The 23,316-nt window shown below is 39.4% G+C and overlaps 76 non-coding genes across 76 annotated transcripts; all 76 read left to right on the top strand.

The window, feature by feature from the left end:
- Window positions 1-2,766: 2,766 nt before the first annotated feature.
- On the top strand, window positions 2,767-2,839 carry TRNAR-UCG (transfer RNA arginine (anticodon UCG)). Its single transcript has one exon. It is a non-coding gene; the product is annotated as a tRNA-Arg (tRNA).
- A 92-nt stretch (window positions 2,840-2,931) lies between these two features.
- On the top strand, window positions 2,932-3,004 carry TRNAR-ACG (transfer RNA arginine (anticodon ACG)). Its single transcript has one exon. It is a non-coding gene; the product is annotated as a tRNA-Arg (tRNA).
- An 85-nt stretch (window positions 3,005-3,089) lies between these two features.
- Window positions 3,090-3,162, top strand: TRNAR-UCG (transfer RNA arginine (anticodon UCG)). Its single transcript has one exon. It is a non-coding gene; the product is annotated as a tRNA-Arg (tRNA).
- A 250-nt stretch (window positions 3,163-3,412) lies between these two features.
- Window positions 3,413-3,485, top strand: TRNAR-UCG (transfer RNA arginine (anticodon UCG)). Its single transcript has one exon. It is a non-coding gene; the product is annotated as a tRNA-Arg (tRNA).
- Window positions 3,486-4,047: 562 nt separating this feature from the next.
- On the top strand, window positions 4,048-4,120 carry TRNAR-UCG (transfer RNA arginine (anticodon UCG)). Its single transcript has one exon. It is a non-coding gene; the product is annotated as a tRNA-Arg (tRNA).
- Window positions 4,121-4,537: 417 nt separating this feature from the next.
- On the top strand, window positions 4,538-4,610 carry TRNAR-UCG (transfer RNA arginine (anticodon UCG)). The gene has a single exon. It is a non-coding gene; the product is annotated as a tRNA-Arg (tRNA).
- Window positions 4,611-4,860: 250 nt separating this feature from the next.
- TRNAR-UCG (transfer RNA arginine (anticodon UCG)) lies at window positions 4,861-4,933 on the top strand. Its single transcript has one exon. It is a non-coding gene; the product is annotated as a tRNA-Arg (tRNA).
- Window positions 4,934-5,336: 403 nt separating this feature from the next.
- Window positions 5,337-5,409, top strand: TRNAR-ACG (transfer RNA arginine (anticodon ACG)). The gene has a single exon. It is a non-coding gene; the product is annotated as a tRNA-Arg (tRNA).
- A 255-nt stretch (window positions 5,410-5,664) lies between these two features.
- TRNAR-ACG (transfer RNA arginine (anticodon ACG)) lies at window positions 5,665-5,737 on the top strand. Its single transcript has one exon. It is a non-coding gene; the product is annotated as a tRNA-Arg (tRNA).
- Window positions 5,738-5,978: 241 nt separating this feature from the next.
- On the top strand, window positions 5,979-6,051 carry TRNAR-UCG (transfer RNA arginine (anticodon UCG)). The gene has a single exon. It is a non-coding gene; the product is annotated as a tRNA-Arg (tRNA).
- Window positions 6,052-6,300: 249 nt separating this feature from the next.
- On the top strand, window positions 6,301-6,373 carry TRNAR-UCG (transfer RNA arginine (anticodon UCG)). Its single transcript has one exon. It is a non-coding gene; the product is annotated as a tRNA-Arg (tRNA).
- A 91-nt stretch (window positions 6,374-6,464) lies between these two features.
- Window positions 6,465-6,537, top strand: TRNAR-ACG (transfer RNA arginine (anticodon ACG)). Its single transcript has one exon. It is a non-coding gene; the product is annotated as a tRNA-Arg (tRNA).
- Window positions 6,538-6,792: 255 nt separating this feature from the next.
- On the top strand, window positions 6,793-6,865 carry TRNAR-ACG (transfer RNA arginine (anticodon ACG)). Its single transcript has one exon. It is a non-coding gene; the product is annotated as a tRNA-Arg (tRNA).
- Window positions 6,866-6,956: 91 nt separating this feature from the next.
- Window positions 6,957-7,029, top strand: TRNAR-ACG (transfer RNA arginine (anticodon ACG)). The gene has a single exon. It is a non-coding gene; the product is annotated as a tRNA-Arg (tRNA).
- An 86-nt stretch (window positions 7,030-7,115) lies between these two features.
- On the top strand, window positions 7,116-7,188 carry TRNAR-UCG (transfer RNA arginine (anticodon UCG)). The gene has a single exon. It is a non-coding gene; the product is annotated as a tRNA-Arg (tRNA).
- A 90-nt stretch (window positions 7,189-7,278) lies between these two features.
- On the top strand, window positions 7,279-7,351 carry TRNAR-ACG (transfer RNA arginine (anticodon ACG)). The gene has a single exon. It is a non-coding gene; the product is annotated as a tRNA-Arg (tRNA).
- A 91-nt stretch (window positions 7,352-7,442) lies between these two features.
- Window positions 7,443-7,515, top strand: TRNAR-ACG (transfer RNA arginine (anticodon ACG)). Its single transcript has one exon. It is a non-coding gene; the product is annotated as a tRNA-Arg (tRNA).
- Window positions 7,516-7,601: 86 nt separating this feature from the next.
- Window positions 7,602-7,674, top strand: TRNAR-UCG (transfer RNA arginine (anticodon UCG)). The gene has a single exon. It is a non-coding gene; the product is annotated as a tRNA-Arg (tRNA).
- A 91-nt stretch (window positions 7,675-7,765) lies between these two features.
- On the top strand, window positions 7,766-7,838 carry TRNAR-ACG (transfer RNA arginine (anticodon ACG)). Its single transcript has one exon. It is a non-coding gene; the product is annotated as a tRNA-Arg (tRNA).
- Window positions 7,839-7,929: 91 nt separating this feature from the next.
- On the top strand, window positions 7,930-8,002 carry TRNAR-ACG (transfer RNA arginine (anticodon ACG)). Its single transcript has one exon. It is a non-coding gene; the product is annotated as a tRNA-Arg (tRNA).
- Window positions 8,003-8,252: 250 nt separating this feature from the next.
- Window positions 8,253-8,325, top strand: TRNAR-ACG (transfer RNA arginine (anticodon ACG)). Its single transcript has one exon. It is a non-coding gene; the product is annotated as a tRNA-Arg (tRNA).
- An 85-nt stretch (window positions 8,326-8,410) lies between these two features.
- On the top strand, window positions 8,411-8,483 carry TRNAR-UCG (transfer RNA arginine (anticodon UCG)). The gene has a single exon. It is a non-coding gene; the product is annotated as a tRNA-Arg (tRNA).
- A 255-nt stretch (window positions 8,484-8,738) lies between these two features.
- Window positions 8,739-8,811, top strand: TRNAR-ACG (transfer RNA arginine (anticodon ACG)). Its single transcript has one exon. It is a non-coding gene; the product is annotated as a tRNA-Arg (tRNA).
- Window positions 8,812-9,060: 249 nt separating this feature from the next.
- On the top strand, window positions 9,061-9,133 carry TRNAR-ACG (transfer RNA arginine (anticodon ACG)). The gene has a single exon. It is a non-coding gene; the product is annotated as a tRNA-Arg (tRNA).
- Window positions 9,134-9,383: 250 nt separating this feature from the next.
- TRNAR-ACG (transfer RNA arginine (anticodon ACG)) lies at window positions 9,384-9,456 on the top strand. The gene has a single exon. It is a non-coding gene; the product is annotated as a tRNA-Arg (tRNA).
- Window positions 9,457-9,859: 403 nt separating this feature from the next.
- On the top strand, window positions 9,860-9,932 carry TRNAR-ACG (transfer RNA arginine (anticodon ACG)). The gene has a single exon. It is a non-coding gene; the product is annotated as a tRNA-Arg (tRNA).
- Window positions 9,933-10,023: 91 nt separating this feature from the next.
- TRNAR-ACG (transfer RNA arginine (anticodon ACG)) lies at window positions 10,024-10,096 on the top strand. Its single transcript has one exon. It is a non-coding gene; the product is annotated as a tRNA-Arg (tRNA).
- An 86-nt stretch (window positions 10,097-10,182) lies between these two features.
- TRNAR-UCG (transfer RNA arginine (anticodon UCG)) lies at window positions 10,183-10,255 on the top strand. Its single transcript has one exon. It is a non-coding gene; the product is annotated as a tRNA-Arg (tRNA).
- A 91-nt stretch (window positions 10,256-10,346) lies between these two features.
- On the top strand, window positions 10,347-10,419 carry TRNAR-ACG (transfer RNA arginine (anticodon ACG)). The gene has a single exon. It is a non-coding gene; the product is annotated as a tRNA-Arg (tRNA).
- Window positions 10,420-10,504: 85 nt separating this feature from the next.
- TRNAR-UCG (transfer RNA arginine (anticodon UCG)) lies at window positions 10,505-10,577 on the top strand. Its single transcript has one exon. It is a non-coding gene; the product is annotated as a tRNA-Arg (tRNA).
- A 91-nt stretch (window positions 10,578-10,668) lies between these two features.
- On the top strand, window positions 10,669-10,741 carry TRNAR-ACG (transfer RNA arginine (anticodon ACG)). The gene has a single exon. It is a non-coding gene; the product is annotated as a tRNA-Arg (tRNA).
- Window positions 10,742-10,832: 91 nt separating this feature from the next.
- Window positions 10,833-10,905, top strand: TRNAR-ACG (transfer RNA arginine (anticodon ACG)). The gene has a single exon. It is a non-coding gene; the product is annotated as a tRNA-Arg (tRNA).
- Window positions 10,906-11,154: 249 nt separating this feature from the next.
- Window positions 11,155-11,227, top strand: TRNAR-ACG (transfer RNA arginine (anticodon ACG)). Its single transcript has one exon. It is a non-coding gene; the product is annotated as a tRNA-Arg (tRNA).
- Window positions 11,228-11,795: 568 nt separating this feature from the next.
- TRNAR-ACG (transfer RNA arginine (anticodon ACG)) lies at window positions 11,796-11,868 on the top strand. Its single transcript has one exon. It is a non-coding gene; the product is annotated as a tRNA-Arg (tRNA).
- A 91-nt stretch (window positions 11,869-11,959) lies between these two features.
- TRNAR-ACG (transfer RNA arginine (anticodon ACG)) lies at window positions 11,960-12,032 on the top strand. Its single transcript has one exon. It is a non-coding gene; the product is annotated as a tRNA-Arg (tRNA).
- Window positions 12,033-12,118: 86 nt separating this feature from the next.
- TRNAR-UCG (transfer RNA arginine (anticodon UCG)) lies at window positions 12,119-12,191 on the top strand. Its single transcript has one exon. It is a non-coding gene; the product is annotated as a tRNA-Arg (tRNA).
- Window positions 12,192-12,282: 91 nt separating this feature from the next.
- Window positions 12,283-12,355, top strand: TRNAR-ACG (transfer RNA arginine (anticodon ACG)). Its single transcript has one exon. It is a non-coding gene; the product is annotated as a tRNA-Arg (tRNA).
- Window positions 12,356-12,440: 85 nt separating this feature from the next.
- Window positions 12,441-12,513, top strand: TRNAR-UCG (transfer RNA arginine (anticodon UCG)). Its single transcript has one exon. It is a non-coding gene; the product is annotated as a tRNA-Arg (tRNA).
- A 91-nt stretch (window positions 12,514-12,604) lies between these two features.
- TRNAR-ACG (transfer RNA arginine (anticodon ACG)) lies at window positions 12,605-12,677 on the top strand. Its single transcript has one exon. It is a non-coding gene; the product is annotated as a tRNA-Arg (tRNA).
- Window positions 12,678-12,768: 91 nt separating this feature from the next.
- On the top strand, window positions 12,769-12,841 carry TRNAR-ACG (transfer RNA arginine (anticodon ACG)). The gene has a single exon. It is a non-coding gene; the product is annotated as a tRNA-Arg (tRNA).
- Window positions 12,842-13,090: 249 nt separating this feature from the next.
- Window positions 13,091-13,163, top strand: TRNAR-ACG (transfer RNA arginine (anticodon ACG)). The gene has a single exon. It is a non-coding gene; the product is annotated as a tRNA-Arg (tRNA).
- Window positions 13,164-13,727: 564 nt separating this feature from the next.
- Window positions 13,728-13,800, top strand: TRNAR-UCG (transfer RNA arginine (anticodon UCG)). The gene has a single exon. It is a non-coding gene; the product is annotated as a tRNA-Arg (tRNA).
- A 91-nt stretch (window positions 13,801-13,891) lies between these two features.
- Window positions 13,892-13,964, top strand: TRNAR-ACG (transfer RNA arginine (anticodon ACG)). The gene has a single exon. It is a non-coding gene; the product is annotated as a tRNA-Arg (tRNA).
- A 91-nt stretch (window positions 13,965-14,055) lies between these two features.
- Window positions 14,056-14,128, top strand: TRNAR-ACG (transfer RNA arginine (anticodon ACG)). Its single transcript has one exon. It is a non-coding gene; the product is annotated as a tRNA-Arg (tRNA).
- A 249-nt stretch (window positions 14,129-14,377) lies between these two features.
- Window positions 14,378-14,450, top strand: TRNAR-UCG (transfer RNA arginine (anticodon UCG)). The gene has a single exon. It is a non-coding gene; the product is annotated as a tRNA-Arg (tRNA).
- Window positions 14,451-14,540: 90 nt separating this feature from the next.
- TRNAR-ACG (transfer RNA arginine (anticodon ACG)) lies at window positions 14,541-14,613 on the top strand. Its single transcript has one exon. It is a non-coding gene; the product is annotated as a tRNA-Arg (tRNA).
- A 91-nt stretch (window positions 14,614-14,704) lies between these two features.
- Window positions 14,705-14,777, top strand: TRNAH-AUG (transfer RNA histidin (anticodon AUG)). The gene has a single exon. It is a non-coding gene; the product is annotated as a tRNA-His (tRNA).
- A 255-nt stretch (window positions 14,778-15,032) lies between these two features.
- TRNAH-AUG (transfer RNA histidin (anticodon AUG)) lies at window positions 15,033-15,105 on the top strand. The gene has a single exon. It is a non-coding gene; the product is annotated as a tRNA-His (tRNA).
- Window positions 15,106-15,360: 255 nt separating this feature from the next.
- Window positions 15,361-15,433, top strand: TRNAH-AUG (transfer RNA histidin (anticodon AUG)). Its single transcript has one exon. It is a non-coding gene; the product is annotated as a tRNA-His (tRNA).
- Window positions 15,434-15,524: 91 nt separating this feature from the next.
- Window positions 15,525-15,597, top strand: TRNAR-ACG (transfer RNA arginine (anticodon ACG)). The gene has a single exon. It is a non-coding gene; the product is annotated as a tRNA-Arg (tRNA).
- An 86-nt stretch (window positions 15,598-15,683) lies between these two features.
- On the top strand, window positions 15,684-15,756 carry TRNAR-UCG (transfer RNA arginine (anticodon UCG)). Its single transcript has one exon. It is a non-coding gene; the product is annotated as a tRNA-Arg (tRNA).
- Window positions 15,757-16,010: 254 nt separating this feature from the next.
- Window positions 16,011-16,083, top strand: TRNAH-AUG (transfer RNA histidin (anticodon AUG)). The gene has a single exon. It is a non-coding gene; the product is annotated as a tRNA-His (tRNA).
- Window positions 16,084-16,174: 91 nt separating this feature from the next.
- Window positions 16,175-16,247, top strand: TRNAR-ACG (transfer RNA arginine (anticodon ACG)). Its single transcript has one exon. It is a non-coding gene; the product is annotated as a tRNA-Arg (tRNA).
- Window positions 16,248-16,497: 250 nt separating this feature from the next.
- Window positions 16,498-16,570, top strand: TRNAR-ACG (transfer RNA arginine (anticodon ACG)). The gene has a single exon. It is a non-coding gene; the product is annotated as a tRNA-Arg (tRNA).
- Window positions 16,571-16,656: 86 nt separating this feature from the next.
- TRNAR-UCG (transfer RNA arginine (anticodon UCG)) lies at window positions 16,657-16,729 on the top strand. The gene has a single exon. It is a non-coding gene; the product is annotated as a tRNA-Arg (tRNA).
- Window positions 16,730-17,469: 740 nt separating this feature from the next.
- Window positions 17,470-17,542, top strand: TRNAR-UCG (transfer RNA arginine (anticodon UCG)). The gene has a single exon. It is a non-coding gene; the product is annotated as a tRNA-Arg (tRNA).
- A 255-nt stretch (window positions 17,543-17,797) lies between these two features.
- On the top strand, window positions 17,798-17,870 carry TRNAR-ACG (transfer RNA arginine (anticodon ACG)). Its single transcript has one exon. It is a non-coding gene; the product is annotated as a tRNA-Arg (tRNA).
- Window positions 17,871-18,278: 408 nt separating this feature from the next.
- Window positions 18,279-18,351, top strand: TRNAR-UCG (transfer RNA arginine (anticodon UCG)). Its single transcript has one exon. It is a non-coding gene; the product is annotated as a tRNA-Arg (tRNA).
- Window positions 18,352-18,597: 246 nt separating this feature from the next.
- Window positions 18,598-18,670, top strand: TRNAR-UCG (transfer RNA arginine (anticodon UCG)). The gene has a single exon. It is a non-coding gene; the product is annotated as a tRNA-Arg (tRNA).
- A 91-nt stretch (window positions 18,671-18,761) lies between these two features.
- Window positions 18,762-18,834, top strand: TRNAH-AUG (transfer RNA histidin (anticodon AUG)). Its single transcript has one exon. It is a non-coding gene; the product is annotated as a tRNA-His (tRNA).
- A 91-nt stretch (window positions 18,835-18,925) lies between these two features.
- TRNAR-ACG (transfer RNA arginine (anticodon ACG)) lies at window positions 18,926-18,998 on the top strand. The gene has a single exon. It is a non-coding gene; the product is annotated as a tRNA-Arg (tRNA).
- An 86-nt stretch (window positions 18,999-19,084) lies between these two features.
- TRNAR-UCG (transfer RNA arginine (anticodon UCG)) lies at window positions 19,085-19,157 on the top strand. The gene has a single exon. It is a non-coding gene; the product is annotated as a tRNA-Arg (tRNA).
- Window positions 19,158-19,248: 91 nt separating this feature from the next.
- On the top strand, window positions 19,249-19,321 carry TRNAH-AUG (transfer RNA histidin (anticodon AUG)). The gene has a single exon. It is a non-coding gene; the product is annotated as a tRNA-His (tRNA).
- Window positions 19,322-19,412: 91 nt separating this feature from the next.
- On the top strand, window positions 19,413-19,485 carry TRNAR-UCG (transfer RNA arginine (anticodon UCG)). Its single transcript has one exon. It is a non-coding gene; the product is annotated as a tRNA-Arg (tRNA).
- Window positions 19,486-19,576: 91 nt separating this feature from the next.
- TRNAH-AUG (transfer RNA histidin (anticodon AUG)) lies at window positions 19,577-19,649 on the top strand. The gene has a single exon. It is a non-coding gene; the product is annotated as a tRNA-His (tRNA).
- Window positions 19,650-19,740: 91 nt separating this feature from the next.
- On the top strand, window positions 19,741-19,813 carry TRNAH-AUG (transfer RNA histidin (anticodon AUG)). The gene has a single exon. It is a non-coding gene; the product is annotated as a tRNA-His (tRNA).
- An 86-nt stretch (window positions 19,814-19,899) lies between these two features.
- On the top strand, window positions 19,900-19,972 carry TRNAR-UCG (transfer RNA arginine (anticodon UCG)). The gene has a single exon. It is a non-coding gene; the product is annotated as a tRNA-Arg (tRNA).
- Window positions 19,973-20,226: 254 nt separating this feature from the next.
- Window positions 20,227-20,299, top strand: TRNAH-AUG (transfer RNA histidin (anticodon AUG)). The gene has a single exon. It is a non-coding gene; the product is annotated as a tRNA-His (tRNA).
- Window positions 20,300-20,390: 91 nt separating this feature from the next.
- Window positions 20,391-20,463, top strand: TRNAR-ACG (transfer RNA arginine (anticodon ACG)). The gene has a single exon. It is a non-coding gene; the product is annotated as a tRNA-Arg (tRNA).
- Window positions 20,464-20,549: 86 nt separating this feature from the next.
- TRNAR-UCG (transfer RNA arginine (anticodon UCG)) lies at window positions 20,550-20,622 on the top strand. The gene has a single exon. It is a non-coding gene; the product is annotated as a tRNA-Arg (tRNA).
- A 740-nt stretch (window positions 20,623-21,362) lies between these two features.
- TRNAR-UCG (transfer RNA arginine (anticodon UCG)) lies at window positions 21,363-21,435 on the top strand. Its single transcript has one exon. It is a non-coding gene; the product is annotated as a tRNA-Arg (tRNA).
- A 735-nt stretch (window positions 21,436-22,170) lies between these two features.
- TRNAR-UCG (transfer RNA arginine (anticodon UCG)) lies at window positions 22,171-22,243 on the top strand. Its single transcript has one exon. It is a non-coding gene; the product is annotated as a tRNA-Arg (tRNA).
- Window positions 22,244-22,334: 91 nt separating this feature from the next.
- On the top strand, window positions 22,335-22,407 carry TRNAH-AUG (transfer RNA histidin (anticodon AUG)). The gene has a single exon. It is a non-coding gene; the product is annotated as a tRNA-His (tRNA).
- Window positions 22,408-22,655: 248 nt separating this feature from the next.
- TRNAR-UCG (transfer RNA arginine (anticodon UCG)) lies at window positions 22,656-22,728 on the top strand. The gene has a single exon. It is a non-coding gene; the product is annotated as a tRNA-Arg (tRNA).
- Window positions 22,729-22,983: 255 nt separating this feature from the next.
- On the top strand, window positions 22,984-23,056 carry TRNAR-ACG (transfer RNA arginine (anticodon ACG)). The gene has a single exon. It is a non-coding gene; the product is annotated as a tRNA-Arg (tRNA).
- An 86-nt stretch (window positions 23,057-23,142) lies between these two features.
- Window positions 23,143-23,215, top strand: TRNAR-UCG (transfer RNA arginine (anticodon UCG)). Its single transcript has one exon. It is a non-coding gene; the product is annotated as a tRNA-Arg (tRNA).
- Window positions 23,216-23,316: the final 101 nt, after the last annotated feature.

The following is a 23,316-nucleotide window of genomic DNA, read 5'->3' as shown; positions in this document are numbered from 1 at the left end:
AAAAAACGTTCGCTGCCATTTCCCAAACGATCCCGTTTAGTAAGTCTTGGTGGAAAACTGAGCTTCGGGCAAAGTCACTGGATGTGTGGCATGATGTGACGTTCGCTGCCATTTCCCAAACGATCCCGTTTAGTAAGTCTTGGTGGAAAACTGAACTTCGGGCAAAGTCACTGGATGTGTGGCATGATGTGACGTTCGCTGCCATTTCCCAAACGATCCCGTTTAGTAAGTCTTGGTGGAAAACTGAACTTCGGGCAAAGTCACTGGATGTGTGGCATGATGTGACGTTCGCTGCCATTTCCCAAACGATCCCGTTTAGTAAGTCTTGGTGGAAAACTGAGCTTCGGGCAAAGTCACTGGATGTGTGGCATGATGTGACGTTCGCTGCCATTTCCCAAACGATCCCGTTTAGTAAGTCTTGGTGGAAAACTGAGCTTCGGGCAAAGTCACTGGATGTGTGGCATGATGTGACGTTCGCTGCCATTTCCCAAACGATCCCGTTTAGTAAGTCTTGGTGGAAAACTGAACTTCGGGCAAAGTCACTGGATGTGTGGCATGATGTGACGTTCGCTGCCATTTCCCAAACGATCCCGTTTAGTAAGTCTTGGTGGAAAACTGAGCTTCGGGCAAAGTCACTGGATGTGTGGCATGATGTGACGTTCGCTGCCATTTCCCAAACGATCCCGTTTAGTAAGTCTTGGTGGAAAACTGAGCTTCGGGCAAAGTCACTGGATGTGTGGCATGATGTGACGTTCGCTGCCATTTCCCAAACGATCCCGTTTAGTAAGTCTTGGTGGAAAACTGAGCTTCGGGCAAAGTCACTGGATGTGTGGCATGATGTGACGTTCGCTGCCATTTCCCAAACGATCCCGTTTAGTAAGTCTTGGTGGAAAACTGAGCTTCGGGCAAAGTCACTGGATGTGTAGAGCAAAGTAACGTTAACTTCCATTTCCCAAACGATTTGCTTTCTTGAAGGGAAATTGTCAGATTTTCGAACACATAATTATCAAATAGAAGCAACATTGGTGTAATTGTAAAATCTGCTAGGTATTTTGTCTTCATGAATGTGTGTCAATTCTGGAATATTTCCATGATACATCGACTTTTGCAGTAAATTACTTGTGACTCCCTTATACGATATGACAGTATCTTTAATCCGTTAATGCAGGGTCAGAAATTCGTAATTATTTCAAGCCCAACACTCACACTAGAGAACAGTACTTATCAGACAGCAACAATTATCAGGGCTTTATAATAAACAAACTTTATTATTGGTTTCTTTAAAATATGCGTTTTAGTTACGTAATTACAACTTAGTTATATAATTTTCGATGTTGGAAATTTGTCTTACTTATTTAATTATTAATACTAAAAAATATGACTTTGTTACTTAATTACTGATGTTGAGAATTTATGACTCTGTTACTTAATTACTGATGTTGTGAATTTATGACTCTGTTTCTTAATTATTGATGTTGAGAATTTATGACTCTGTTACTTAATTATTGATGTTGAGAATTTATGACTCTGTTACTTCATTATTGATGTTGAGAATTTATCACTCTGTTACTTAATTATTGATGTTGAGAATTTATCACTCTGTTACTTAATTATTGATGTTGAGAATTTATCACTCTGTTACTTAATTATTGATGTTGAGAATTTATCACTCTGTTACTTAATTATTGATGTTGAGAATTTATCACTCTGTTACTTAATTATTGATGTTGAGAATTTATCACTCTGTTACTTAATTATTGATGTTGAGAATTTATCACTCTGTTACTTTGTTACTTAATTACTGATGTTGAGAATTTATGACTTTGTTACTTAATTATTGATGTTGATAATTTGACTTTGTTACGTGGTTTAGCGTTGAGCGCTATTTATGAGGATCAGTTTGCTAAACTAATAGGAAAAAAAATATGAATATTAATAAATATAAATTAAAATTCACGCAAATGCGCTGTTCTTTTCCATTGCTGCGATTCGAAAAGACTATAGAAAACTGTATAGACACGTAGGCCCATGCATGCTTAAAGCCAGGGAGCCAGAGCTAGGTAATCTGGAGCCGTCCAAAAGGTCATGAGACAACGCGACTCCAGGGTTAAAAAGCCCTCGCATTGAAGTCATTATTAACTACAACTGTAGATGGCATAAACCTTGCTTTAGAGAATAGAAAATAAAGCTAAGGCATATCCTACTTGGATGAAAAATGTCGTCTGCTTTACTGTATATGAGCTTGGCCTTCAATACTGCTTTGATAATTCGTAAATTTTAACATAAAAAAGAGAAATAATTCCATAATTAATTAAGTTTTGAAGTAGTTCACCTCTTGACTCGGAGAGGTAATATTTTGGTTTTCCCAACTTGTATTCTCTTTATGGTGCGCATTGACTATTAGTGCGTCTAGCTACAATTAAGCTTTGGTGTTATTTAACTTTAACATTCATGTTGGCAAACTAAGAATATTGTTGAGGTGAGACGAGACGATAGTGTTTACACTGCAAACCAGTTGTAAATGTTGCTATCAGAAAAAACGGTAAACAGCTGAAGCGTAGACTTCATTTCCTGTTCTTTTCCCCATTCACTGATTTCCATGTGTCCGACATTTATTCTTATTGGATGTAAAATGTCGTCTGCTTTACTGTATATTCGCTGTGCTTGGAATACTGCTTCAATATTTCATAAATTTTACTTCAAAAAAGAGAAATCATTCCATATCTAGGTAAATAAGTTTGTAGTTTTATTTAAAATGCGAAGCACGGGCTTGTGGCGTAATGGATAACGCGTCTGTCTTCGAAGCAGAAAATTCCAGGTTCGAGTCCTGGCAAGCTCGGTATTACCATTTAAAGATGATCATTAGAGTATAACGGAAGGGAATTTTATAATATTTCAATGCTTCAATATCATTTTTGATCAACCTCTAGCGGGCTTGTGGCGCAACGGATAACGCGTCTGCCTACGGAGCAGAAGATTCCAGGTTCGAGTCCTGGCAAGCTCTTTGTTTATTTTCGTAAAAGATCTTTTATGCGTCATAAAGAATGCATAAATACAATGTCTGGAAATTTAGTTATAATGCGAAGCAAGGGCTTGTGGCGTAATGGATAACGCGTCTGCCTTCGAAGCAGAAGATTCCAGGTTCGAGTCCTGGCATGTTCGGTAATACCGTTTAAAGATGATCATTAGAGTATAACTGAAGGGAAATTTAAAATATTTCAATGCTTCAATATCATTTTGATCAACATCTAACGGGCTTGTGGCGCAATGTATAACGCGTCTGCCTACGGAGCAGAAGATTTCAGGTTCGAGTCCTGGCAAGCTCGTTGTTTATTTTCGTTAAATATCTTTTATGCATCATAAAGAATGCATAAATACAATGTCTGGAAATTTTATTTATAATACGTAGCAAGGGCCTGTGGCGTAATGGATAACGCGTCTGCCTTCGAAGCAGAAAATTCCAGGTTCGAGTCCTGGCAAGCTCGGTAAAAGATGATTATTAGAGTATAACGGAAGGGAAATTTATAATATTTCAATGCTTCAATATCATTTTGATCAACCTCTAACGGGCTTGTAGCGCAATGGATAACGCGTCTGCCTACGGAGCAGAAGATTCCAGGTTCTAGTCCTGGGGAGCTCTTTGTTTATTTTCGTAAAAGATATTTTATGCGTCATAAAGAATGCATAAATACAATGTCTGGAAATTTTATTTATAATGCGAAGCACGGGCTTGTGGCGTAATGGATAACGTGTCTGCCTTCGAAACAGAAAATTCCAGGTTCCAGTCCTGGCAAGCTCGGTATTACCATTTAAAGATTATCATTAGAGTATAACGGAAGGGAAATTTATAATATTTCAATGGTTCAATATCATTTTGATCAAGCTCTATTGGCTTGTGGCGCAACGGATAACGCGTCTGTCTACGGAGCAGAAGATTCCAGGTTCGAATCCTGGCAAGCTCTTTGTTTATTTTCGTAAAAGATCTTTTATGCGTCATAAAGAATGCATAAATACAATGTCGGGAAATTTATTTATAATGCGAAGCAAGGGCTTGTGGCGTATTGGATAACGCGTCTGCCTTCGAAGCAGAAGATTCCAGGTTCGAGTCCTGGCAAGCTTGGTATTAACATTTAAAGATGATTATTAGAGTATAACGGAAGGGAAATTTATAGTATTGCAATGCTTCAATATCATTTTGATCAACCTCTAACGGGTTGTGGCGCAATGGGTAACGCATCTGCCTACGGAGCATAAGATTCCAGGTTCGAGTCCTGACAAGCTCGGTATTAACATTTAAAGATGATTATTAGAGTATAACGGAAGGGAGATTTATAGTATTGCAATGCTTCAATATCATTTTGATCAACCTCTAACGGGTTGTGGCGCAATGGGTAACGCATCTGCCTACGGAGCATAAGATTCCAGGTTCGAGTCCTGGCAAGCTCGGTATTAACATTTAAAGATGATTATTGGAGTAAAACGGAAGGGAAATTTATAATATCGCAATGCTTCAATATCATTTTGATCAAGCTCTAACGGGCTTGTGGCGCAATGGATAACGCGTCTGCCTTCGAAGCAGAAAATTCCAGGTTCGAGTCCTGGCAAGCTCGGTATTACCATTTAAAGATTATCATTAGAGTATAACGGAAGGGAAATTTATAGTATTTCAATGCTTCAATAGCATTTTGATCAACCTCTAACGGGCTTGTGGCAAAATGGATAACGCGTCTGCCTACGGAGCAGAAGATTTCAGGTTCGAGTCCTGGGAAGCTCGTTGTTTATTTTCGTTAAAGATCTTTTATGCATCATAAAGAATGCATAAATACAATGTCTGCAAATTTTATTTATAATACGTAGCAAGGGCCTGTGGCGTAATGGATAACGCGTCTGCCTTCGAAGCAGAAGATTCCAGGTTCGAGTCCTGGCAAGCTCGGTAAAAGATGATTATTAGAGTATATCGGAAGGGAAATTTATAATATTTCAATGCTTCAATATCATTTTTGTCAACCTCTAACGGGCTTGTGGCGCAAAGGATAACGCGTCTGCTACGGAGCAAAAGATTCCAGGTTCGAGTCCTGGCAAGCTCGGTTTTAACATTTAAAGATGATTATTAGAGTATAACGGAAGGGAAATTTATAATATTGCAATGCTTCAATATCATTTTGATCAACCTTTAACGGGCTTGTGGCGCAATGGATAACGCGTCTGCTACGGAGCAAAAGATTCCAGGTTCGACTCCTGGCAAGTTCTTTTCTTATTTTCGTAAAAGATCTTTTATGCGTCATAAAGAATGCATAAATACAATGTTTGGAAATTTTATTTATAATACGAAGCAAGGGCTTGTGGCGCAAGGGATAACGCGTCTGCCTACGGAGCATAAGATTCCAGGTTCGAGTCCTGGCAAGCTCGGTATTAACATTTAAAGATGATTATTAGAGTATAACGGAAGGGAAATTTATAATATTGCAATGCTTCAATATCATTTTGATCAACCTCTAACGGGCCTGTGGCGCAATGGATAACGCGTCTGCCTACGGAGCAGAAAATTCCAGGTTCGAGTCCTGGCAAGCTCGGTATTACCATTTAAAGATGATTATTGGAGTAAAACGGAAGGGAAATTTATAATATTTCAATGCTTCAATAGCATTTTGATCAGCCTATAACGGGCTTGTGGCGCAATGGATAACGCGTCTGCCTACGGAGCAGAAGATTCCAGGTTCGAGTCCTGGCAAGCTCGGTAAAAGACGATTATTAGAGTATATCGGAAGGGAAATTTATAATAATTCAATGCTTCAATATCATTTTGATCAACCTCTAACGGGCTGGTGGCGCAATGGATAACGCGTCTGCCTACGGAGCAGAAGATTCCAGGTTCTAGTCCTGGGGAGCTCTTTGTTTATTTTCGTAAAAGATATTTTATGCGTCATAAAGAATGCATAAATACAATGTCTGGAAATTTTATTTATAACGCGAAGCACGGGCTTGTGGCATAATTTATAACGCGTCTGCCTTCGAAGCAGAAGATTCCAGGTTCGAGTCCTGGCAAGCTCGGTTTTAACATTTAAAGATGATTATTAGAGTATAACGGAAGGGAAATTTATAATATTTCAATGGTTCAATATCATTTTGATCAACCTCTAACGGGCTTGTGGCGCAATGGATAACGCGTCTGCTACGGAGCAAAAGATTCCAGGTTCGACTCCTAGCAAGCTCTTTTCTTATTTTCGTAAAAGATCTTTTATGCGTCATAAAGAATGCATAAATACAATGTTTGGAAATTTTATTTATAATACGAAGCAAGGGCTTGTGGCGTAATGGATAACGCGTCTGCCTTCGAAGCAGAAGATTCCAGGTTCGAGTCCTGGCAAGGTCGGAATTACCATTTAAAGATGATTATTAGAGTGTAACGGAAGGGAAATTTATAATATTGCAATGCTTCAATATCATTTTGATCAACATCTAACGGGCTTGTGGCGCAATGGATAACGCGTCTGCCTACGGAGCAGAAAAGTCCAGGTTCGAGTCCTGGCAAGCTCGGTATTACCATTTAAAGATGATTATAGGAGTAAAACGGAAGGGAAATTTATAATATTTCAATGCTTCAATAGCATTTTGATCAACCTATAACGGGCTTGTGGCGCGATGGATGACGCGTCTGCCTATGGAGCAGAAGATTCCAGGTTCGAGTCCTGGCAAGCTCGGTATTAACATATAAAGATGATTATTAGAGTTTAACGGAAGGGAAATTTATAATATTTCAAAGCTTCAATATCATTTTGATCAACCTCTTGCGGGCTTGTGGCGCAATGGATAACGCGTCTGCCTACGGAGCAGAAAATTCCAGGTTCGAGTCCTGGCAAGCTCGGTATTACCATTTAAAGATGATTATTGGAGTAAAACGGAAGGGAAATTTATAATATTTCAATGCTTCAATAGCATTTTGATCAACCTATAACGGGCTTGTGGCGCAATGGATAACGCGTCTGCCTACGGAGCAGAAAATTCCAGGTTCGAGTCCTGGCAAGCACGTTGTTTATTTTCGTTAAAGATCTTTTATGCGTCATAAAGAATGCATAAATACAATGTATGGACATTTTATTTGTAATACGAAGCAAGGGCCTGTGGCGTAATGGATAACGCGTCTGCCTTCGAAGCAGAAGATTCCAGGTTCGAGTCCTGGCAAGCTCGGTATTACCATTTAAAGATGATTATTAGAGTATAACGGAAGGGAAATTTATAAAATTTAATGCTTCAATATCATTTTTGTCAACTTCTAACGGGCTTGTGGCGCAAAGGATAACGCGTCTGCCTACGGAGCATAAGATTCCAGGTTCGAGTCCTGGCAAGCTCGGTATTAACATTTAAAGATGATTATTAGAGTATAACGGAAGGGAAATTTATAATATTGCAATGCTTCAATATCATTTTGATCAACCTCTAACGGGCTTGTGGCGCAATGGATAACGCGTCTGCCTACGGAGCAGAAAATTCCAGGTTCGAGTCCTGGCAAGCACGTTGTTTATTTTCGTTAAAGATCTTTTATGCGTCATAAAGAATGCATAAATACAATGTATGGACATTTTATTTGTAATACGAAGCAAGGGCCTGTGGCGTAATGGATAACGCGTCTGCCTTCGGAGCAGAAGATTCCAGGTTCGAGTCCTGGCAAGCTCGGTATTACCATTTAAAGATGATTATTAGAGTTTAACGGAAGGGAAATTTATAATATTTCAATGCTTCAATATCATTTTGATCAACCTCTAACGGGCTTGTGGCGCAATGGATAACGCGTCTGCCTACGAAGCAGAAGATTCCAGGTTGGAGTCCTGGCAAGCTCGGTATTACCATTTAAAGATGATTATTAGAGTATAACGGAAGGGAAATTTATAATATTTCAAATCTTCAATTTCAGTTTGATCAACCTCTAACGGGCTTGTGGCGCAATGGATAACGCGTCTGCCTACGGAGCAGAAGATTCCAGGTTCGAGTCCTGGCAAGCTCTTTTTTTATTTTCGTAAAAGATCCTTTATGCGTCATAAAGAATGCATAAATACAATGTTTGGAAATTTTATTTGTAATACGAAGCAAGGGCCTGTGACGTAATGGATAACGCGTCTGCCTTCGAAGCAAAATATTCCAGGTTCGAGTCCTGGCAAGCTCGGTATTACCATTTAAAGATGATTATTAGAGTATAACGGAAGGGAAATTTGTAATATTTCAATACTTCAATATCATTTTGATCAACCTCTAACGGGCTTGTGGCGCAATGGATAACGCCTCTGCCTACGGAGCAGAAGATTCCAGGTTCGAGTCCTGGCAAGCTCTTTGTTTATTTTCGTAAAAGATCTTTTATGCGTCATAAAGAATGCATAAATACAATGTCTGGAAATTTATTTATAATGCGAAGCAAGGGCTTGTGGCGTAATGGATAACGCGTCTGCCTTCGAAGCAGAAGATTCCAGGTTCGAGTCCTAGCATGTTCGGTATTACCGTTTAAAGATGATCATTAGAGTATAACGGAAGGGAAATTTATAATATTTCAATGCTTCAATATCATTTTGATCAACCTCTAACGGGCTTGTGGCGCAATGGATAACGCGTCATCCTACGGAGCAGAAAATTCCAGGTTCGAGTCCTGGCAAGCTCGGTATTACCATTTAAAGATGATTATTGGAGTAAAAGGGAAGGGAAATTTATAATATTTCAATGCTTCAATAGCATTTTGATCAACCTATAACGGGCTTGTGGCGCAATGGATAACGCGTCTGCCTACGGAGCAGAAAATTCCAGGTTCGAGTCCTGGCAAGCACGTTGTTTATTTTCGTTAAAGATCTTTTATGCGTCATAAAGAATGCATAAATACAATGTATGGACATTTTTTTGTAATACGAAGCAAGGGCCTGTGGCGTAATGGATAACGCGTCTGCCTTCGAAGCAGGATATTCCAGGTTGGAGTCCTGGCAAGCTCGGTATTACCATTTAAAGATGATTATTAGAGTATAACGGAAGGGAAATTTATAATATTTCAAATCTTCAATTTCAGTTTGATCAACCTCTAACGGGCTTGTGGCGCAATGGATAACGCGTCTGCCTACGGAGCAGAAGATTCCAGGTTCGAGTCCTGGCAAGCTCTTTTTTTATTTTCGTAAAAGATCCTTTATGCGTCATAAAGAATGCATAAATACAATGTTTGGAAATTTTATTTGTAATACGAAGCAAGGGCCTGTGGCGTAATGGATAACGCGTCTGCCTTCGAAGCAAAATATTCCAGGTTCGAGTCCTGGCAAGCTCGGTATTACCATTTAAAGATGATTATTAGAGTATAACGGAAGGGAAATTTGTAATATTTCAATACTTCAATATCATTTTGATCAACCTCTAACGGGCTTGTGGCGCAATGGATAACGCGTCTGCCTACGGAGTAGAAGATTCCAGGTTCGAGTCCTGGCAAGCTCTTTTTTTATTTTCGTAAAAGATCCTTTATGCGTCATAAAGAATGCCTAAATACAATGTTTGGAAATTGTATTTATAATACGTAGCAAGGGCCTGTGGCGTAATGGATAACTCGTCCGCCTTCGAAGCAGAAGATTCCTGGTTCGAGTCCTGGCAAGCTCAGTAAAAGATGATTATTAGAGTATAACGGAAGGGAAATTTATAATATTGCAATGCTTCAATATCATTTTGATCAACCTCTAACGGGCTTGTGGCGCAATGGATAACGCGTCTGCTACGGAGCAAAAGATTCCAGGTTCGACCCTGGCAAGCTCGGTATTACCATTTAAAGATGATTATTAGAGTTTAACGGAAGGGAAATTTATAATATTTCAATGCTTCAATATCATTTTGATCAACCTCTAACGGGCTTGTGGCGCAATGGATAACGCGTCTGCCTACGAAGCAGAAGATTCCAGGTTGGAGTCCTGGCAAGCTCGGTATTACCATTTAAAGATGATTATTATAGTATAACGGAAGGGAAATTTATAATATTTCAAATCTTCAATTTCAGTTTGATCAACCTCTAACGGGCTTGTGGCGCAATGGATAACGCGTCTGCCTACGGAGCAGAAGATTCCAGGTTCGAGTCCTGGCAAGCTCTTTTTTTATTTTCGTAAAAGATCCTTTATGCGTCATAAAGAATGCATAAATACAATGTTTGGAAATTTTATTTGTAATACGAAGCAAGGGCCTGTGGCGTAATGGATAACGCGTTTGCCTTCGAAGCAAAATATTCCAGGTTCGAGTCCTGGCAAGCTCGGTATTACCATTTAAAGATGATTATTAGAGTATAACGGAAGGGAAATTTGTAATATTTCAATACTTCAATATCATTTTGATCAACCTCTAACGGGCTCGTGGCGCAATGGATAACGCGTCTGCCTACGGAGCAGAAGATTCCAGGTTCGAGTCCTGGCAAGCTCTTTGTTTATTTTCGTAAAAGATCTTTTATGCGTCATAAAGAATGCATAAATACAATGTCTGGAAATTTATTTATAATGCGAAGCAAGGGCTTGTGGCGTAATGGATAACGCGTCTGCCTTCGAAGCAGAAGATTCCAGGTTCGAGTCCTGGCATGTTCGGTTTTACCGTTTAAAGATGATCATTAGAGTATAACGGAAGGGAAATTTATAATATTTCAATGCTTCAATATCATTTTGATCAACCTCTAACGGGCTTGTGGCGCAATGGATAACGCGTCTGCCTACGGAGCAGAAAATTCCAGGTTCGAGTCCTGGCAAGCTCGGTATTACCATTTAAAGATGATTATTGGAGTAAAACGGAAGGGAAATTTATAATATTTCAATGCTTCAATAGCATTTTGATCAACCTATCACGGGCTTGTGGCGCAATGGATAACGCGTCTGCCTACGGAGCAGAAAATTCCAGGTTCGAGTCCTGGCAAGCACGTTGTTTATTTTCGTTAAAGATCTTTTATGCGTCATAAAGAATGCATAAATACAATGTATGGACATTTTTTTGTAATACGAAGCAAGGGCCTGTGGCGTAAAGGATAACGCGTGTGCCTTCGAAGCAGAAGATTCCAGGTTGGAGTCCTGGCAAGCTCGGTATTACCATTTAAAGATGATTATTAGAGTATAACGGAAGGGAAATTTGTAATATTTCAATACTGCAATATCATTTTGATCAACCTCTAACGGGCTTGTGGCGCAATGGATAACGCGTCTGCCTACGGAGCGGAAGATTCCAGGTTCGAGTCCTGGCAAGCTCTTTTTTTATTTTCGTAAAAGATCCTTTATGCGTCATAAAGAATGCCTAAATACAATGTTTGGAAATTTTATTTATAATACGTAGCAAGGGCCTGTGGCGTAATGGATAACTCGTCCGCCTTCGAAGCAGAAGATTCCTGGTTCGAGTCCTGGCAAGCTCAGTAAAAGATGATTATAAGAGTTTAACGGAAGGGAAATTTATAATATTTCAATGCTTCAATATCATTTTGATCAACCTCTATCGGGATTGTGGCGCGATGGATAACGCGTCTGCCTACGGAGCAGAAAATTCCAGGTTCGAGTCCTGGCAAGCTCGGTTTTACCATTTAAAGATGATTATTAGAGTATAACGGAAGGGAAATTTATAATATTTCAATGGTTCAATATCATTTTGATCAACCTCTAACGGGCTTGTGGCGCAATGGATAACGCGTCTGCTACGGAGCAAAAGATTCCAGGTTCGACTCCTGGCAAGCTCGGTATTACCATTTAAAGATGATTATTAGAGTTTAACGGAAGGGAAATTTATAATATTTCAATGCTTCAATATCATTTTGATCAACCTCTAACGGGCTTGTGGCGCAATGGATAACGCGTCTGCCTACGAAGCAGAAGATTCCAGGTTGGAGTCCTGGCAAGCTCGGTATTACCATTTAAAGATGATTATTATAGTATAACGGAAGGGAAATTTATAATATTTCAAATCTTCAATTTCAGTTTGATCAACCTCTAACGGGCTTGTGGCGCAATGGATAACGCGTCTGCCTACGGAGCAGAAGATTCCAGGTTCGAGTCCTGGCAAGCTCTTTTTTTATTTTCGTAAAAGATCCTTTATGCGTCATAAAGAATGCATAAATACAATGTTTGGAAATTTTATTTGTAATACGAAGCAAGGGCCTGTGGCGTAATGGATAACGCGTTTGCCTTCGAAGCAAAATATTCCAGGTTCGAGTCCTGGCAAGCTCGGTATTACCATTTAAAGATGATTATTAGAGTATAACGGAAGGGAAATTTGTAATATTTCAATACTTCAATATCATTTTGATCAACCTCTAACGGGCTCGTGGCGCAATGGATAACGCGTCTGCCTACGGAGCAGAAGATTCCAGGTTCGAGTCCTGGCAAGCTCTTTGTTTATTTTCGTAAAAGATCTTTTATGCGTCATAAAGAATGCATAAATACAATGTCTGGAAATTTATTTATAATGCGAAGCAAGGGCTTGTGGCGTAATGGATAACGCGTCTGCCTTCGAAGCAGAAGATTCCAGGTTCGAGTCCTGGCATGTTCGGTATTACCGTTTAAAGATGATCATTAGAGTATAACGGAAGGGAAATTTATAATATTTCAATGCTTCAATATCATTTTGATCAACCTCTAACGGGCTTGTGGCGCAATGGATAACGCGTCTGCCTACGGAGCAGAAAATTCCAGGTTCGAGTCCTGGCAAGCTCGGTATTACCATTTAAAGATGATTATTGGAGTAAAACGGAAGGGAAATTTATAATATTTCAATGCTTCAATAGCATTTTGATCAACCTATCACGGGCTTGTGGCGCAATGGATAACGCGTCTGCCTACGGAGCAGAAAATTCCAGGTTCGAGTCCTGGCAAGCACGTTGTTTATTTTCGTTAAAGATCTTTTATGCGTCATAAAGAATGCATAAATACAATGTATGGACATTTTTTTGTAATACGAAGCAAGGGCCTGTGGCGTAAAGGATAACGCGTGTGCCTTCGAAGCAGAAGATTCCAGGTTGGAGTCCTGGCAAGCTCGGTATTACCATTTAAAGATGATTATTAGAGTATAACGGAAGGGAAATTTGTAATATTTCAATACTGCAATATCATTTTGATCAACCTCTAACGGGCTTGTGGCGCAATGGATAACGCGTCTGCCTACGGAGCGGAAGATTCCAGGTTCGAGTCCTGGCAAGCTCTTTTTTTATTTTCGTAAAAGATCCTTTATGCGTCATAAAGAATGCCTAAATACAATGTTTGGAAATTTTATTTATAATACGTAGCAAGGGCCTGTGGCGTAATGGATAACTCGTCCGCCTTCGAAGCAGAAGATTCCTGGTTCGAGTCCTGGCAAGCTCAGTAAAAGATGATTATAAGAGTTTAACGGAAGGGAAATTTATAATATTTCAATGCTTCAATATCATTTTGATTAACCTCTATCGGGATTGTGGCGCGATGGATAACGCGTCTGCCTACGGAGCAGAAAATTCCAGGTTCGAGTCCTGGCAAGCTCGGTTTTACCATTTAAAGATGATTATTAGAGTATAACGGAAGGGAAATTTATAATTTTGCAATGCTTCAATAGCATTTTGTTCAACCTCTAACGGGCTTGTGGCGCAATAAATAACGCGTCTGCCTACGGAGCAGAAGATTCCAGGCTCGAGTCCTGGCCAGCACGTTGTTTATTTTCGTTAAAGATCTTTTATGCGTCATAAAGAATGCATAAATACAATGTTTGGAAATTTTATTTATAATATGAAGCAAGGGCTTGTTGTGTAATGGATAACGCATCTGCCTTCGAAGCAGAAGATTCCAGGTTCGAGTCCTGGCAAGCTCGGTATTAAAATTTAAAAATGATTATTAGTGTATAACGGAGGGGAAATTTATAATATTTCGATTCTTTAATATCATTTTGATCAACCTCTAACGGGCTTGTGGCGCAATGGATAACGCGTCTGCCTACGGAGCATAAGATTCCAGGTTCGAGTCCTGGCAAGCTCGGTATTAACATATAAAGATGATTATTAGAGAATAACGGAAGGGAAATTTATAATATTTTAATGCTTCAATATCATTTTGATCAACCTCTAACGGGCTTGTGGCGCAATGGATAACGCGTCTGCCTACGGAGCAGAAGATTCCAGGTTCGAGTCCTGGCAAGCTCTTTGTTTATTTTCGTAAAAGAACTTTTATGCGTCATAAAGAATGCATAAATACAATGTCTGGAAATTTTTTTATAATGCGAAGCAAGGGCTTGTGGCGTAATGGATAACGCGTCTGCCTTCGAAGCAGAAGATTCCATGTTCGAGTCCTGGCATGTTCGGTATTACCGTTTAAAGATGATCATTAGAGTATAACTGAAGGGAAATTTATAATATTTCAATGCTTCAATATCATTTTGAGCAACCTCTAACGGGCTTGTGGCGCAATGCATAACGCGTCTGCCTTCGAAGCAGAAGATTCCAGGTTCGAGTCCTGGCAAGCTCGTTATTACCATTTAAAGATGATTATTAGAGTATAACGGAAGCGAAATTTATAAAATTTAATGCTTCAATATCATTTTTGTCAACCTCTAACGGGCTTGTGGCGCAAAGGATAACGCGTCTGCCTACGGAGCATAAGATTCCAGGTTCGAGTCCTGGCAAGCTCGGTATTAACATTTAAAGATGATTATTAGAGTATAACGGAAGGGAAATTTATAATATTGCAATGCTTCAGTATCATTTTGATCAAACTCTAACGGGCTTGTGGCGCAATGGATAACGCGTCTGCCTATGGAGCAGAAGATTCCAGTTTCGAGTCCTGGCAAGCTCGGTATTAACATATAAAAATGATTATTAGAGTATAACGGAAGGGAAGTTTATAATATTTCAATGCTTCAATTTCAGTTTGAACAACCTCTAACGGGCTTGTGGCGCAATGGATAACGCGTCTGCCTACGGAGCAGAAGATTCCAGGTTCGAGTTATGGCAAGCTCGGTATTAACATATAAAGATGATTATTAGAGTATAAAGGAAGGGAAATTTATAATATTTCAATGCTTCAATATCATTTTGATCAACCTCTAACGGGCTTGTGGCGCAATGGATAACGCGTCTGCCTATGGAGCAGAAAATTCCAGGTTCGAGTTCTGGCAAGCTCGGTATTAACATATAAAGATGATTATGAGAGTATAACGGAAGGGAAATTTATAATATTTCAATGCTTCAATATCATTTTGGTCAACCTATAAAGGGCTTGTGGCGCAATGGATGACGCGTCTGCCTATGGAGCAGAAGATTCCAGTTTCGAGTCCTGGCAAGCTCGGTATTAACATATAAAGATGATTATTAGAGTATAACGGAAGGGAAATTTATAATATTTCAATGCTTCAATATCATTTTGATCAACCTCTAACGGGCTTGTGGCGCAATGGATAACGCGTCTGCCTATGGAGCAGAAAATTCCAGGTTCGAGTCCTGGCAAGCTCGGTATTACCATTTAAAGATGATTATTGGAGTAAAACGGAAGGGAAATTTATAATATTTCAATGCTTCAATAGCATTTTGATCAACCTATAACGGGCTTGTGGCGCAATGGATAACGCGTCTGCCTACGGAGCAGAAAATTCCAGGTTCGAGTCCTGGCAAGCACGTTGTTTATTTTCGTCAAAGATCTTTTATGCGTCAGAAAGAATGCATAAATACAATGTATGGAAATTTTATTTGTAATACGAAGCAAGGGCCTGTGGCGTAATGGATAACGCGTCTGCCTTCGAAGCAGAAGATTCCAGGTTCGAGTCCTGGCAAGCTCGGTATTACCATTTAAAGATGATTATTAGAGTATAACGGAAGGGAAATTTATAAAATTTAATGCTTCAATATCTTTTTGGTCAACCTCTAACGGGCTTGTGGCGCAAAGGATAACGCGTCTGCCTATGGAGCAGAAGATTCCAGTTTCGAGTCCTGGCAAGCTCGGTATTAACATATAAAGATGATTATTAGAGTATAACGGAAGGGAAATTTATAATATTTCAATGCTTCAATATCATTTTGATCAACCTCTAACGGGCTTGTGGCGCAATGGATAACGCGTCTGCCTATGGAGCAGAAAATTCCAGGTTCGAGTCCTGGCAAGCTCGGTATTACCATTTAAAGATGATTATTGGAGTAAAACGGAAGGGAAATTTATAATATTTCAATGCTTCAATATCATTTTGATCAACCTCTAACGGGCTTGTGGCGCAATGGATAACGCGTCTGCCTACGGAGCAGAAAATTCCAGGTTCGAGTCCTGGCAAGCACGTTGTTTATTTTCGTTAAAGATCTTTTATGCGTCATAAAGAATGCATAAATACAATGTATGGAAATTTTATTTGTAATACGAAGCAAGGGCCTGTGGCGTAATAGATAACGCGTCTGCCTTCGCAGCAGAAGATTCCAGGTTCGAGTCCTGGCAAGCTCGGTATTACCATTTAAAGATGATTATTAGAGTATAACGGAAGGGAAATTTATAATATTTCAATGCTTCAATTTCAGTTTGAACAACCTCTAACGGGCTTGTGGCGCAATGGATAACGCGTCTGCCTACGGAGCAGAAGATTCCAGGTTCGAGTCCTGGCAAGATCTTTTTTTATTTTCGTAAAAGATCTTCTATGCGTCATTAAGAATGCATAAATACAATGTTTGGAAATTTTATTTATAATACGAAGCAAGGGCTTGTGGCGTAATGGACAACGCGTCTGCCTTCGAAGCAGAAGATTCCAGGTTCGAGTCCTGGCAAGCTCGGTATTAAAATTTAAAGATGATTATTAGTGTATAACGGAGGGGAAATTTATAATATTTCAATGCTTCAATATCATTTTAATCAACCTCTAACAGGCTTGTGGCGCAATGGATATCGCGTTTGCATACGGAGCATAAGATTCTAGGTTCGAGTCCTGGCAAGCTCGGTATTAACATTTTAAGATGATTATTAGAGTATAACGGAAGGGAAATTTATAATATTGCAATGCTTTAATAGCATTTTGAACAGCCTCTAACGGGCTCTTGGCGCAATGGATAACGCGTCTGCCTACGGAGCATAAGATTCCAGGTTCGAGTCCTGGCAAGCTCGGTATTAACATTTAAAGATGATTATTAGAGTATACCGCAAGGGAAATTTATAATATTGCAATGCTTCAATAGCATTTTGATCAACCTCTAACGGGATTGTGGCGCAATGGATAACGCGTCTGCCTACGGAGCAGAAGATTCCAGGTTCGAGTCCTGACAAGCTCGGTATTAACATTTAAAGATGATTATAGAGTATAACGGAAGGGAAATTTATAATATTGCAATGCTTCAATATCATTTTGATCAGCCTCTAACGGGCTTGTGGCGCAATGGATAACGCGTCTGCTACGGAGCAAAAGATTCCAGGTTCGACTTCTGGCAAGCTCTTTTCTTATTTTCGTAAAAGATCTTTTATGCGTCATAAAGAATGCATAAATACAATGTTTGGAAATTTTATTTATAATACGAAGCAAGGGCTTGTGGCGTAATGGATAACGCGTCTGCCTTCGAAGCAGAAGATTCCAGGTTCGAGTCCTGGCAAGCTCGGTATTACCATTTAAAGATGATTATTAGAGTATAACGGAAGGGAAATTTATAATATTTCAATGCTTCAATATCATTTTGATCAACCTCTAACGGGCTTGTGGCGCAATGAATAACGCGTCTTCCTACGGAGCAGAAAATTCCAGGTTCGAATCCTGGCAAGCTCAGTTTTACCATTTAAAGATGATTATTGGAGTAAAACGGAAGGGAAATTTATAATATTTCAATGCTTTAATATCATTTTGATCAACCTCTAACGGGCTTGTGGCGCAATGGATAACGCGTCTGCCTACGGAGCATAAGATTCCAGGTTCGAGTCCTGGCAAGCACGTTGTTTATTTTCGTTAAAGATCTTTTATGCGTCATAAAGAATGCATAAATACAATGTATGGAAATTTTATTTGTAATACGAAGCAAGGGCCTGTGGCGTAATAGATAACGCGTCTGCCTTCGAAGCAGAAGATTCCAGTCTCGAGTCCTGGCAAGCTCGGTATTACCATTTAAAGATGATTTTTACAGTATAACGGAAGGGAAATTTATAATATTGCAATGCTTCAATATCATTTTGATCAACCTCTAACGGGCTTGTGGCGCAATGGATAGCGCGTCTGCTACGGAGCAGAAGATTCCAGGTTCGAGTCCTGGCAAGCACGTTGTTTATTTTCGTTAAAGATCTTTTATGCGTCATAAAGAATGCATAAATACAATGTATGGAAATTTTATTTGTAACACGAAGCAAGGGCCTGTGGCGTAATAGATAACGCGTCTGCCTTCGAAGCAGAAGATTCCAGGTTCGAGTCCTGGCAAGCTCGGTATTACCATTTAAAGATGATTATAGAGTATAACGGAAGGGAAATTTATAATATTGCAATGCTTCAATATCATTTTGATCAACCTCTAACGGGCTTGTGGCGCAATGGATAACGCGTCTGCTACGGAGCAAAAGATTCCAGGTTCGACTCCTGGCAAGCTCTTTTCTTATTTTCGTAAAAGATCTTTTATGCGTCATAAAGAATGCATAAATACAATTTTTGGAAATTTTATTTAATTTGAAGCATGGGCTTGTGGCGTAATAGATAACGCGTCTGCCTTCGAAGCAGAAGATTCCAGGTTCGAGTCCTGGCAAGCTCGGTATTAAAATTTTAAGATGATTATTAGTGTATAACGGAGGGGAATTTTATAATATTTCAATGCTTCAATATCATTTTGATCAACCTCTAACGGGCTTGTGGCGCAATGGATAACGCGTCTGCCTATGGAGCAAAAAATTCCAGGTTCGAGTCCTGGCAAGCTCGGTATTACCATTTAAAGATGGTTATTGGAGCAAAACGGAATTGAAATTTATAATATTTCAATGCTTCAATATCAATTTGATCAACCTCTAACGGGCTTGTGGCGCAATGGATAACGCGTCTGCCTACGGAGCAGAAAATTCCAGGTTCGAGTCCTGGCAAGCACGTTGTTTATTTTCGTAAAAGATCTTTTATGCGTCATAAAGAATGCATAAATACAATGTTTGGAAATTTTATTTATAATTTGAAGCAAGGGCTTGTGGCGTAATAGATAACGCGTCTGCCTTCGAAGCAGAAGATTCCAGGTTCGAGTCCTGGCAAGCTCGGTATTAAAATTTTAAGATGATTATTAGTGTATAACGGAGGGGAATTTTATAATATTTCAATGCTTCAATATCATTTTGATCAACCTCTAACGGGCTTGTGGCGCAATGGATAACGCGTCTGCCTATGGAGCAAAAAATTCCAGGTTCGAGTCCTGGCAAGCTCGGTATTACCATTTAAAGATGGTTATTGGAGCAAAACGGAATTGAAATTTATAATATTTCAATGCTTCAATATCATTTTGATCAACCTCTAACGGGCTTGTGGCGTAATGGATAACGCGTCTGCCTTCGAAGCAGAAGATTCCAGGTTCGAGTCCTGGCAAGCTCGGTATTACCATTTAAAGATGATTATTAGAGTATAACGTAAGGGAAATTTATAATATTTCAATGCTTCAATATCATTTTGGTCAACCTATAACGGGCTTGTGGCGCAATGGATAACGCGTCTGCCTATGGAGCAGAAAATTCCAGGTTCGAGTTCTGGCAAGCTCGGTATTAACATATAAAGATGATTATTAGAGTATAACGGAAGGGAAATTTATAATATTTCAATGCTTCAATATCATTTTGGTCAACCTATAACGGGCTTGTGGCGCAATGGATAACGCGTCTGCCTATGGAGCAGAGAATTCCAGGTTCGAGTCCTGGCAAGCACGTTGTTTATTTTCGTCAAAGATCTTTTATGCGTCATAAAGAATGCATAAATACAATGTATGGAAATTTTATTTGTAATACGTAGCAAGGGCCTGTGGCGTAATGGATAACGCGTCTGCCTTCGAAGCAGAAGATTCCAGGTTCGAGTCCTGGCAAGCTCGGTATTACCATTTAAAGATGATTATTAGAGTATAACGGAAGGGAAATTTATAAAATTTAATGCTTCAATATCTTTTTTGTCAACCTCTAACGGGCTTGTGGCGCAAAGGATAACGCGTCTGCCTATGGAGCAGAAGATTCCAGTTTCGAGTCCTGGCAAGCTCGGTATTAACATATAAAGATGATTATTAGAGTATAACGGAAGGGAAATTTATAATATTTCAATGCTTCAATATCATTTTGATCAACCTCTAACGGGCTTGTGGCGCAATGGATAACGCGTCTGCCTATGGAGCAGAAAATTCCAGGTTCGAGTCCTGGCAAGCTCGTTATTACCATTTAAAGATGATTATTGGAGTAAAACGGAAGGGAAATTTATAATATTTCAATGCTTCAATATCATTTTGATCAACCTCTAACGGGCTTGTGGCGCAATGGATAACGCGTCTGCCTACGGAGCAGAAGATTCCAGGTTCGAGTCCTGGCAAGATCTTTTTTTATTTTCGTAAAAGATCTTCTATGCGTCATTAAGAATGCATAAATACAATGTTTGGAAATTTTATTTATAATACGAAGCAAGGGCTTGTGGCGTAATGGACAACGCGTCTGCCTTCGAAGTAGAAGATTCCAGGTTCGAGTCCTGGCAAGCTCGGTATTAAAATTTAAAGATGATTATTAGTGTATAACGGAGGGGAAATTTATAATATTTCAATGCTTCAATATCATTTTAATCAACCTCTAACAGGCTTGTGGCGCAATGGATATCGCGTCTGCATACGGAGCATAAGATTCTAGGTTCGAGTCCTGGCAAGCTCGGTATTAACATTTTAAGATGATTATTAGAGTATAACGGAAGGGAAATTTATAATATTGCAATGCTTCAATATCATTTTAATCAACCTCTAACAGGCTTGTGGCGCAATGGATATCGCGTCTGCATACGGAGAATAAGATTCCAGGTTCGAGTCCTGGCAAGCTCGGTATTAACATTTTAAGATGATTATTAGAGTATAACGGAAGGGAAATTTATAATATTGCAATGCTTTAATAGCATTTTGAACAGCCTCTAACGGGATTGTGGCGCAATGGATAACGCGTCTGCCTACGGAGCAGAAGATTCCAGGTTCGAGTCCTGACAAGCTCGGTATTAACATTTAAAGATGATTATAGAGTATAACGGAAGGGAAATTTATAATATTGCAATGCTTCAATATCATTTTGATCAGCCTCTAACGGGCTTGTGGCGCAATGGATAACGCGTCTGCTACGGAGCAAAAGATTCCAGGTTCGACTTCTGGCAAGCTCTTTTCTTATTTTCGTAAAAGATCTTTTATGCGTCATAAAGAATGCATAAATACAATGTTTGGAAATTTTATTTATAATACGAAGCAAGGGCTTGTGGCGTAATGGATAACGCGTCTGCCTTCGAAGCAGAAGATTCCAGGTTCGAGTCCTGGCAAGCTCGGTATTACCATTTAAAGATGATTATTAGAGTATAACGGAAGGGAAATTTAGAATATTTCAATGCTTCAATATCATTTTGATCAACCTCTAACGGGCTTGTGGCGCAATGAATAACGCGTCTTCCTACGGAGCAGAAAATTCCAGGTTCGAGTCCTGGCAAGCTCAGTTTTACCATTTAAAGATGATTATTGGAGTAAAACGGAAGGGAAATTTATAATATTTCAATGCTTTAATATCATTTTGATCTACCTCTAACGGGCTTGTGGAGCAATGGATAACGCGTCTGCCTACGGAGCAGAAGATTCCAGGTTCGAGTCTTGGCAAGCACGTTGTTTATTTTCGTTAAAGATCTTTTATGCGTCATAAAGAATGCATAAATACAATGTATGGAAATTTTATTTGTAATACGAAGCAAGGGCCTGTGGCGTAATAGATAACGCGTCTGCCTTTGAAGTAGAAGATTCCAGGTTCGAGTCCTGGCAAGCTCGGTATTACCATTTAAAGATGATTATAGAGTATAACGGAAGGGAAATTTATAATATTGCAATGCTTCAATATCAATTTGATCAACCTCTAACGGGCTTGTGGCGCAATGGATAACGCGTCTGCTACGGAGCAAAAGATTCCAGGTTCGACTCCTGGCAAGCTCTTTTCTTATTTTCGTAAAAGATCTTTTATGCGTCATAAAGAATGCATAAATACAATTTTTGGAAATTTTATTTATAATATGAAGCAAGGGCTTGTGGCGTAATGGAAAACGCGTCTGCCTTCGAAGCAGAAGATTCCAGGATCGAGTCCTGGCAAGCTCGGTATTAAAATTTTAAGATGATTATTAGTGTATAACGGAGGGGAAATTTATAGTATTTCAATGCTTCAATATCATTTTGATCAACCTCTAACGGGCTTGTGGCGCAATGGATAACGCGTCTGCCTATGGAGCAGAAAATTCCAGGTTCGAGTCCTGACAAGCTCGGTATTAACATTTAAAGATGATTATAGAGTATAACGGAAGGGAAATTTATAATATTGCAATGCTTCAATATCATTTTGATCAGCCTCTAACGGGCTTGTGGCGCAATGGATAACGCGTCTGCTACGGAGCAAAAGATTCCAGGTTCGACTTCTGGCAAGCTCTTTTCTTATTTTCGTAAAAGATCTTTTATGCGTCATAAAGAATGCATAAATACAATGTTTGGAAATTTTATTTATAATACGAAGCAAGGGCTTGTGGCGTAATGGATAACGCGTCTGCCTTCGAAGCAGAAGATTCCAGGTTCGAGTCCTGGCAAGCTCGGTATTACCATTTAAAGATGATTATTAGAGTATAACGGAAGGGAAATTTATAATATTTCAATGCTTCAATATCATTTTGATCAACCTCTAACGGGCTTGTGGCGCAATGAATAACGCGTCTTCCTACGGAGCAGAAAATTCCAGGTTCGTGTCCTGGCAAGCTCAGTTTTACCATTTAAAGATGATTATTGGAGTAAAACGGAAGGGAAATTTATAATATTTCAATGCTTTAATATCATTTTGATCAACCTCTAACGGGCTTGTGGCGCAATGGATAACGCGTCTGCCTACGGAGCAGAAGATTCCAGGTTCGAGTCCTGGCAAGCACGTTGTTTATTTTCGTTAAAGATCTTTTATGCGTCATAAAAAATGCATAAATACAATGTATGGAAATTTTATTTATAATTTGAAGCAAGGGCTTGTGGCGTAATGGATAACGCGTCTGCCTTCGAAGCAGAAGATTCCAGGTTCGTGTCCTGGCAAGCTCGGTATTACCATTTAAAGATGATTATTAGAGTATAACGCAAGGGAAATTTATAATATTGCAATGCTTCAATAGCATTTTGATCAACCTCTAACGGGATTGTGG

Source organism: Phalangium opilio, unplaced genomic scaffold (genome assembly GCF_054372755.1).
Source record: "Phalangium opilio isolate 3A_F unplaced genomic scaffold, DU_Popi_V2 ptg000061l_1, whole genome shotgun sequence".
Lineage (NCBI taxonomy): Eukaryota > Metazoa > Arthropoda > Arachnida > Opiliones > Phalangiidae > Phalangium > Phalangium opilio.
The sequence above is the reverse complement of the archived record's forward strand: the minus strand, read 5'-3'. Positions and strand labels throughout refer to the sequence as shown.